The following is an 8,455-nucleotide window of genomic DNA, read 5'->3' on the forward strand; positions in this document are numbered from 1 at the left end:
CCATAACCATAACATGAAGTTTACTAAAGCTATTAAAAATAGCACACGAGCGGGAATGGGTAAGTTATTAAATTAGACTAATACAATAAAACTGCAAATAATAATTGAGTTATCTTGTAGGTTTGGATACCCTTTACTGTGAATTTGAAGAATTAATTTGTCATCAACCATTGGAACTGGTTTGGCACTATCGCCGATTGTAACATTAAATCCACTGGACAAAATTTTAGGTTGTCTTTAATTCCTTATTTAAATGAAGAAATTTGGCAAATCTGCTAAAACATGTCAACGTTTTAGTCGTCATCTTTAACTACATAGCTGATACATACTTGAGAAGAATACTTTTTTAAAGGATTCAAATAACTACAGACCTAATTATGGTGACAAGTTTATTAATTATTCTATGAAGTAATCCATTGACATTATTAATTACCGTAGGGATTAGTCTAGACTAGTCTATGATATGACATTATATGATATGATATGATCGATTGACAATTTTATGAGCTAAGGAATACTACAAGCACTTGTTTTTCTATGGATTTATGGATCAGTATATTGACTAGTCTAATTTGCTATTTTATAGACTAGTCCATTTACTTTTCTATGGACTAGTCTATAACATGATTATCGTACTAGTTTATGAACAAGACTATACAGTAATCTTTTGACTAATAAAACTCGTAATACTATTCTATAAACTATATCGTGGACTATCTACTGACTAATCTGATGATAATGTTCCATAGTTGAAATAAAAAGTCGATTTTTCGACATTTTACAATTTTGAAATTGTAGACTTTTCATGTTTTCAAATATTGACTTTTCAAGGTTTTTGAACTTCTTTTCAAAGTCGACTTTTTAACTTTTTCCTACATGATAGTCGACTTTTTTATAAAATCAAATTAATAAAAATTTAATTTAATTTTCAATTTACTTCCGATTTACTCTCCCATCTGTATCATCCTAAATATATTAATTTCTTTTTGTTTGGTTATCATAATAAAACTGGTATAAACCCAAAATGATATCAGTTCCATGAGATCACAAATTATCATGAATTTATTTTTTGTGGGACTGGAATTGATTATACATATGTATGTATAATAATATAATATTTAATTAATTTTAAGTATCAACAAAATAATCTTATTAATTTCGAGAATTTAATACAAGAAAAAAATAAATGATTTTTTTTTTGTAAATATTTACATTAAATTGCACATTTTATACCCTACACCACTTTAGTGGGGAGGGTATATTGGGTTTGTGCTGATGTTTGTAACGCACAATAATATTGGTCCTATACCCACCTTAAAGTATACCAATCGGCTCAGAATCATTTTCTGAGTCGATTTCGCTATGTCCGTCCGTCCGTCCGTCCATGTAAACCTTGTAATCAAACTACCGGTCGCAATTTTGAAGATAATTCAATGAAATTTGGTACATGATCTTTTATGGTATCGTAGACGAAGCCTATTGAAAATGGTTAACATCGGTCCTTTATTTCACCTAGCCCCCATACAACTGAATCCCCCAATAGGGCTTGTAATCCTTGTAATCAAACTACAGGTCGCAATTTTGCAGATAATTCAATGAAATTTGGCACATGATCTTTTATGGTATCGTAGACGATCCTATTGAAAATGGTTAACATCGGTCCATTATTTCACCTAGCCCCCATACAACTGAACCCCCGAATAGGGCTTTTAAAACTTGTAATCAAACTACAGGTCGCAATTTTGGAGATAATTCAATGAAATTTGGCACGTGATCTTTTATGGTACCGTAGATGAAGCCTGTTGAAAATGGTTTACATCGGTCCATTATTTCACCTAGCCCCCATACAACTGAACCCGCCGAATAGGGCTTTTAAGTTCATAATTATGTTTAATATACTCATATCTCGACAAAAAGCTGCAATAACCAAGTTGTATACAAGACGAGTTCCATAATAATAGGTTCTCATATGACCCTAGCCCCTATGAAAAGCCCCATCAAAATTTCACTTAAATGTCCACAATTTTATTCAACAATAAACGGCTTAAGTATGTATATCTAAGGCAAGGTACAATTCAACTTAAATGCTTTATTATGGCAACTAAATCACATTATATTTTTGTCAAAGGTGTAGGGTATTATATGGTCGGCTTCGCCTGACTATAATTTCTTACTTGTTTGCAGTTGTTTTTATTTTGGGTCAGTTGTACTTTAAACTTAGTTAAAAAAAAAATTAACACCTTTTGTCTACCTTATAGTAATCAATTTTAAATAATCAACGACGAAGTTAACAAGTGAAAAGTTAAAAAAAAATCTTCTTAAAAAAATGGAGCAATCCAGGAATCAGGTTTTGTAAAGCAAAACACTGACATGTGTAATCTTATACAAATCGGTTTGTCTTACAACATGTTTCCTTATAAGAGATAATTTTGAACTGTATTTTTTTATAAATCAAAACCTGGGTGTATATCTTGTCATAACTAGCTTATTCTAGTCATAAATATACATACATATGAAGTATGTTTTTGTTCTGAAAACAGGCTTTGTTATTAAAATAATCGTGGGCATGAATATTTATTTTGCACAGTGGGGAAATATAATAATATTTGGGAATTTTAGGGGAATGTTATTCTAAACGAAGTTGGAAAGTCTTAGGAAATGAAAGATCGGATAGCTTAACGATATATCAAGAGGTATATCCTCTGCTAGAAAATCTACCTAATCTGCCTCAGTACGTTCTGATATGCCTAGTATATTACCTTCGATTTCAGTCTTCCGTACAACTTTTTGAAATACTCTGTCAGAGGTATTCAGTCATTTTTAAAAGTATGTCATCCGCATATATCAGTACAAGTTCATCTCGCACAGGGCCGAGTAATGAATCCCGTGGGACTCCCATTGGAATATACCTCTCATCAAATTAAACTTCCCCTAATCTTAACCTGAAGTTACGGTCAGTCTGAAAGCAATCTATCATTTAGAAAGTCGCCGTGGCAAAGTCGACATAAAGAAAATTGGTTTATAGATCCCTTTATTATCAAAGTCAGGACATTGTTTTGGTATTGGCACAACTAGAGTCTCTTCTCATCCAGTCGGGTAGTAGCGTTAATGTTAATGTCAGACCATGACTCAAATAACTCAATGCTGGACCATGGTTTATGAAAATGGTCGTAACTACGGATGTAACTCGATGAGATATCTTAAAGTTTAAATGTTTATAATTATACATTAGCTTTACCCAGTGTGCTTTGCTACCCTAAAAGCAGTATAAATAAAAAGATTTTTGAAGATTCTAACTGCAATAGTTCTCTAGATTTACAATATCTTACGTATTAGAGATGCCAAGCAAATTACTGAAAGTTCACCAATTTCTATCTATCTATGAAAAATTTGAATAATATAATAGTTTCCAAGATATACGAAATTTTGTATTTAATTCATTTATGTAGTGCCAAGCCCCCAATTGAAAGCTCGCCCGTTATTCTCTAAATGTTCACATGAATGTCAGAGTTTTTTATGTAAAATTTGAAGATTCTAGCTCTAGTAGTTTCCAGATATACAATTATTCTATTTCATTCATGTGGGGGCTTCAAGCTCCCCTGATGAAAGTCCGATCTTTTAGTTTCCCAGATAAACGAAATTTTATATTTAAGTCATATGGGAGTTGTCAAGTTCCCCATTGAAAGTCCGCGCGTTATACTCTAATTGTTCAGATGAATGTCAAAGTTTTTCAAGTAAAATTTGAAGATTTTAGCTCTAATAGTTTCTAAGATATACGATTTTTTCTAATTAATTCATATGGGGGCTCCACGCCCCCCATATGAAAGTCCGCTCATTTTCCCCCAAAATGTTCAGTTGAATATTAAAGTAATTTATGCAAAATTTGAAGAATCTAGTTCTATTAGTTTCCCAGATAAATGAATTTTTGTATTTAATTAATATGGGAAGTGCCAAGTCCCCCATTTAAAGTCCGCCAATTATTCCCTAAATATTCACATTAATGTCAAAGTACTTCATGTAATATTTAAAGATGCTACATCTAATAGTTACTCACATATAAGAATTTTTCTATTAAATTAATGTGGGGGTTTCAAGCCCCCAAGATAAAAGCCCGCCCTTTTTTCTCCAAAATGTTTAGATGAATGTTAAAGTAATTTGTGCAAAATTTGAAGAATCTAGTTCTATTAGTTTCCCATATAAACGAAATTTTGTATTTAATTAATATGGGAGGTACCAAGTCCACCATTGAAAGTCCGCCCGTTATACTCTAATTGTTCAGATGTATGTCAAAGTTCTTCAAGTAAAATTTTAAGATTCTAGCTCTAATAGTTTCTCAGATATACGAATTTTTCTATTTAATTCATATGGGGGCTCCAAGCCCCCCCATATGGAAGTCCGATCTTTTTCATCTAAAATGTTCAGACGAATATTTAAGTTCTTAGTGCAAAAGTTGAAGAATTTAGTTCTATTAGTTTCCCAGATAAACGAATTTTTGCATTTAATTAATATGGGAGGTGCCGCTCCCCTCATGGGTAGTCCGCCAATTTATTTCCCAAAATGTTAACATGGACGTAAAAGTTATTTGTGCAAAATTTTAAAATTATATGGGAGGCGCCACGCCCCCTAATGCTAGTCCGCCTACTTTTTGTCCTAAATAATCATATTGACACTAAAGTGGTTCCGACAAAATCTGAGGACTCTAACTGTTATATTATCTCAAATATACGGATTTAATATTTTCTAATATGGGCGTGGCACCTCGCCCACTTGAAATTTCAAAATAAAAAGTAGCATATTACCTATTCCAGACATACAAGAAAATCGGTTCAGCAGTTTTGTAGTCTATAACTTTCAAACATACAAACAAACACACATTCATTTTTTATACCCTCCACCACCATCAGTGGTGATAGAGGGTATATATAAGTTTGTCGTTCCGTGTGTAACACCAAGAAATATTCATCTAAGACCCAACAAAGTATATATATTCTGGGTCCTTATGAAATTCTGAGTCGATTTAGCTATGTCCGTCTGTCCGTCTGTCCGTCTGTCTGTCTGTCTGTCTGTGTAAAACACGCTCACGTTAAAACTAAGTAATGGAAATCAACCAAATTCACCCAAAATATTTATTATTATCCTAAGCAGTTTGGTATTGAAAATCAGCAAAATCGGTTCACAACATAAAAAGTTATGAGTAAAAATTTCAGACTACCTCGAAAAAAATTACGTTTTTTTCATAATTCTTTTGAAGTTTTCTCAGAAACTACCAAAGATATTTCGATGAATTTTGTCATACATTATTTTTTCAGCGTAGTGATCAATTATATTCAAAATCTTTACAATCGATCTAATATTTCCTATAGCCCCCATACAAAGGTACATATTCCCGGAAATTAGTTTATCGTTAATAACTCAATCAAATATATCGGTATCAACACCAAATTTTGTACATATAAATATAATATGAACAGAAATCATACTGACAACGTAAATCTCAGTCGGTCCACAATTGGTCATAGCTCCCATATAAGGTCCACTTCCGAAAATCACTTAAACGCACATATTTCATTGATGAATAAAGCTATTGTGATAAAATTCGGGCTGGTTATGTTTTGTGTACATACCAATCATTCTACCAAATTTTTTGCGGATCGGTCCATTATTGGTCATAGCTCCCATATAAGGCCCACTTCCGAAAATCATTTAAAAGCTCATATTTCATTGTCAAATTAAGTTATCGTAATAAAATTCGACACAAATATGTTTAGTCTAAATATAAATCACTCTATGAAATTTTTTCCGGATAGGCCCATAATTGGTCATAGCTCCCATATAAGGGCGACATCCGAAAATCACTTAAACGCATATATTTCATTGAATTCTAAAGCTATCGGGATAAAATTCGACACAAATCTGTTTTGTATACATACAAATCTTTCTACAAAATTTTTTACGAATCGGTCCATTCTTGGTCATAGATCCCATATAAGGCCCACTTCCGAAAATCACTTAAAAGCACATATTTCAATGTCGAGTAAAGCTATCTTGATAAAATTCGACACAAATATGTTTTGCCTAAACCTGAATCACTCTACGAAATTTTTTCTGGATAGGCCCATAATTGGTCATAGCTCCCATATAAGGTCCACTTCCGAAAATCACTTAAACGCATATATTTCATTGAATTCTAAAGCTATCGGAATAAAATTCGACTTTAATATATTTTGTGTACGTACAAATCATTTTACAAAATAATTTTTTACGGATCGGTCCATTATTGGTCATAACTCCTATATAAGGCTCACTTACGAAAATCACTTAAAAGCACATATTTCATTATCAAATAAAGCCATCTTGATAAAATTCGACACAAACATGTTTTGCCCAAATATAAATCACTCTGCGAAATTTTTCCCGAATAGGCCCATAATTGGTCATAGTTCCCATATAAGGTCCACTTCCGAAAATCACTAACACGCATATATTTCATTGAATTCTTAAGCTATAGGAATAAAATTCGACTTGAATAAGTTTTGTGTACATACAAATCATTTTACCACTTTTTTCTCGGATCGGTCCATTATTGATCATAGCTCCCATATAAGGTCCACTTCTGAGAATCACTTAAACGCACATATTTCATTGTCAAATAAAGTTATCTTGAGAAAATTCGACACTTATATGTTTTGTCTTTACATAAATCACTCTACGAAATATTATCCGGATAGGCCCTTAATTGCTCATAGCTCCTATATAAAGTCCACTTCCTAAAATCACCTAAATGCACCTATTGTAGTAAAATTATACTTTATCTTTTTCTGCATTATGCGAAATAGTTTCCTGATCGGTGCATAATTGGTCACAACTCCCATATAAGGACCATTTCTGAAAATTACTTGAACGCACATTTTATACATAGGTATACAATTTTTTCTGGATCGGTCCATATTTGGTCACAACTCCCATATAAGGGCCATTTCTGAAAATTACTTAAACGCACATTTTATACACATTTAGGTATAAAATATGTGTATTTTGTATATAAATCATTATACGGAATTTTTTCCGGACCGGTCCATAAGTTGTCTTAGCTCCCATATAAGGTTAACTGTTGAAAATCACTTAATACCACTTAATTCGTTATAAAATGATTATCTCCGGATAAAATTCGACATAAGTATATGTATAGATAAATCATTCTAAATTTTTCTGAACCTAATCAAAATTAGTTCGACAAAAATTTTGGCGACTTATCTAAAAATTAGATAGTTAGATGGGTTTCAATAAAAAGTAGCTTGCTGGTGGAGGGTATTTAAGATTCGGCATAGCCGAATATAGCACTCTAACTTGTTATATATATAAATATGTATGTATTAGTTAGGTAATATCCCAATTGGCAAAATGATCATAGACGACATTGTCGGTGACGATTCGTGAACGAAATTTTTGAATTTGTCCCCAATCGCTGAAGTTGGCTAAACGACAATGTGTAAGAATTCTTCGTTAACGACAAGATTAGTGACATAGACCTTAAGGTTGTCATCTTTAAAACCCTATTAAAGACAAGTTGAGCGATAACATCTTAAATATTGTCTTCTGTCGGACGCATATGATGAGAAGATAAGCGGCTGTGTCCTGAATGTTGTCATATATCTAATTTTGTTGACGATTATATGAATGATTGATTCTTAAACGTTGTCGGCAATAATTTTACATTCAGACAATGTAAACGACAATGACTTCAATGTCGTTATGTAATTCACTTACTCCCACAAAACTCTATTTAAATTGAGTCAAAATATCATTTTTCCAATTTTGGTAAGTAATATAAACTACTTTTCAAGGCGTGAAAAATTTATTTCATTTATTTATTTAAATTATTTTAGTTAAAGTGGATAAATCGTCTAAATAACATTTTAAAATACGTAAATTTTAAACAGGGTCTACAAGGAGATGGGACGTACCAACATCGATGTAGGATCTAAAGATAATATTTCTAGCTTTGTCATCCATGTAATCGTTGACGACAAAGTAAACGATATTGTCGTCCATAGAATCGTTGACGACCAAATAGACGATATTGTCGTCCTAAAATCAGTGATAATAAAGTAGACGACATTCTCGTCAATATAATCATTGACGATATTGTCGCCTATATATTCGTTAACGACAAAGCTGGGGACATTGTCACCAATGTAATCGTTGATGATCAAGCGGTGGATTTAATCCTCTGTAATGTCGTCAGTGAACATTGTTATTGCATGAACGACAAACTGAGCGACATTGTCTCTCATTGAAGCGTCCACGATTTTCGCGAGACTTGTTCGAAAATGTCTTTGACGATTTGTTCCAGCTGTTCTACATTTGTCTTCCAGGACTTTACATTGTCGTGTAACCATCGTTGATGGGATGTCTTTAAGACATCCTTAAAGACATGCCCAACAGGGATACTTCG

Source organism: Lucilia sericata, unplaced genomic scaffold (genome assembly GCF_015586225.1).
Source record: "Lucilia sericata isolate MDLA Ls3-8-SP2 unplaced genomic scaffold, ASM1558622v1 Contig000187F_arrow, whole genome shotgun sequence".
NCBI classification, from domain to species: domain Eukaryota; kingdom Metazoa; phylum Arthropoda; class Insecta; order Diptera; family Calliphoridae; genus Lucilia; species Lucilia sericata.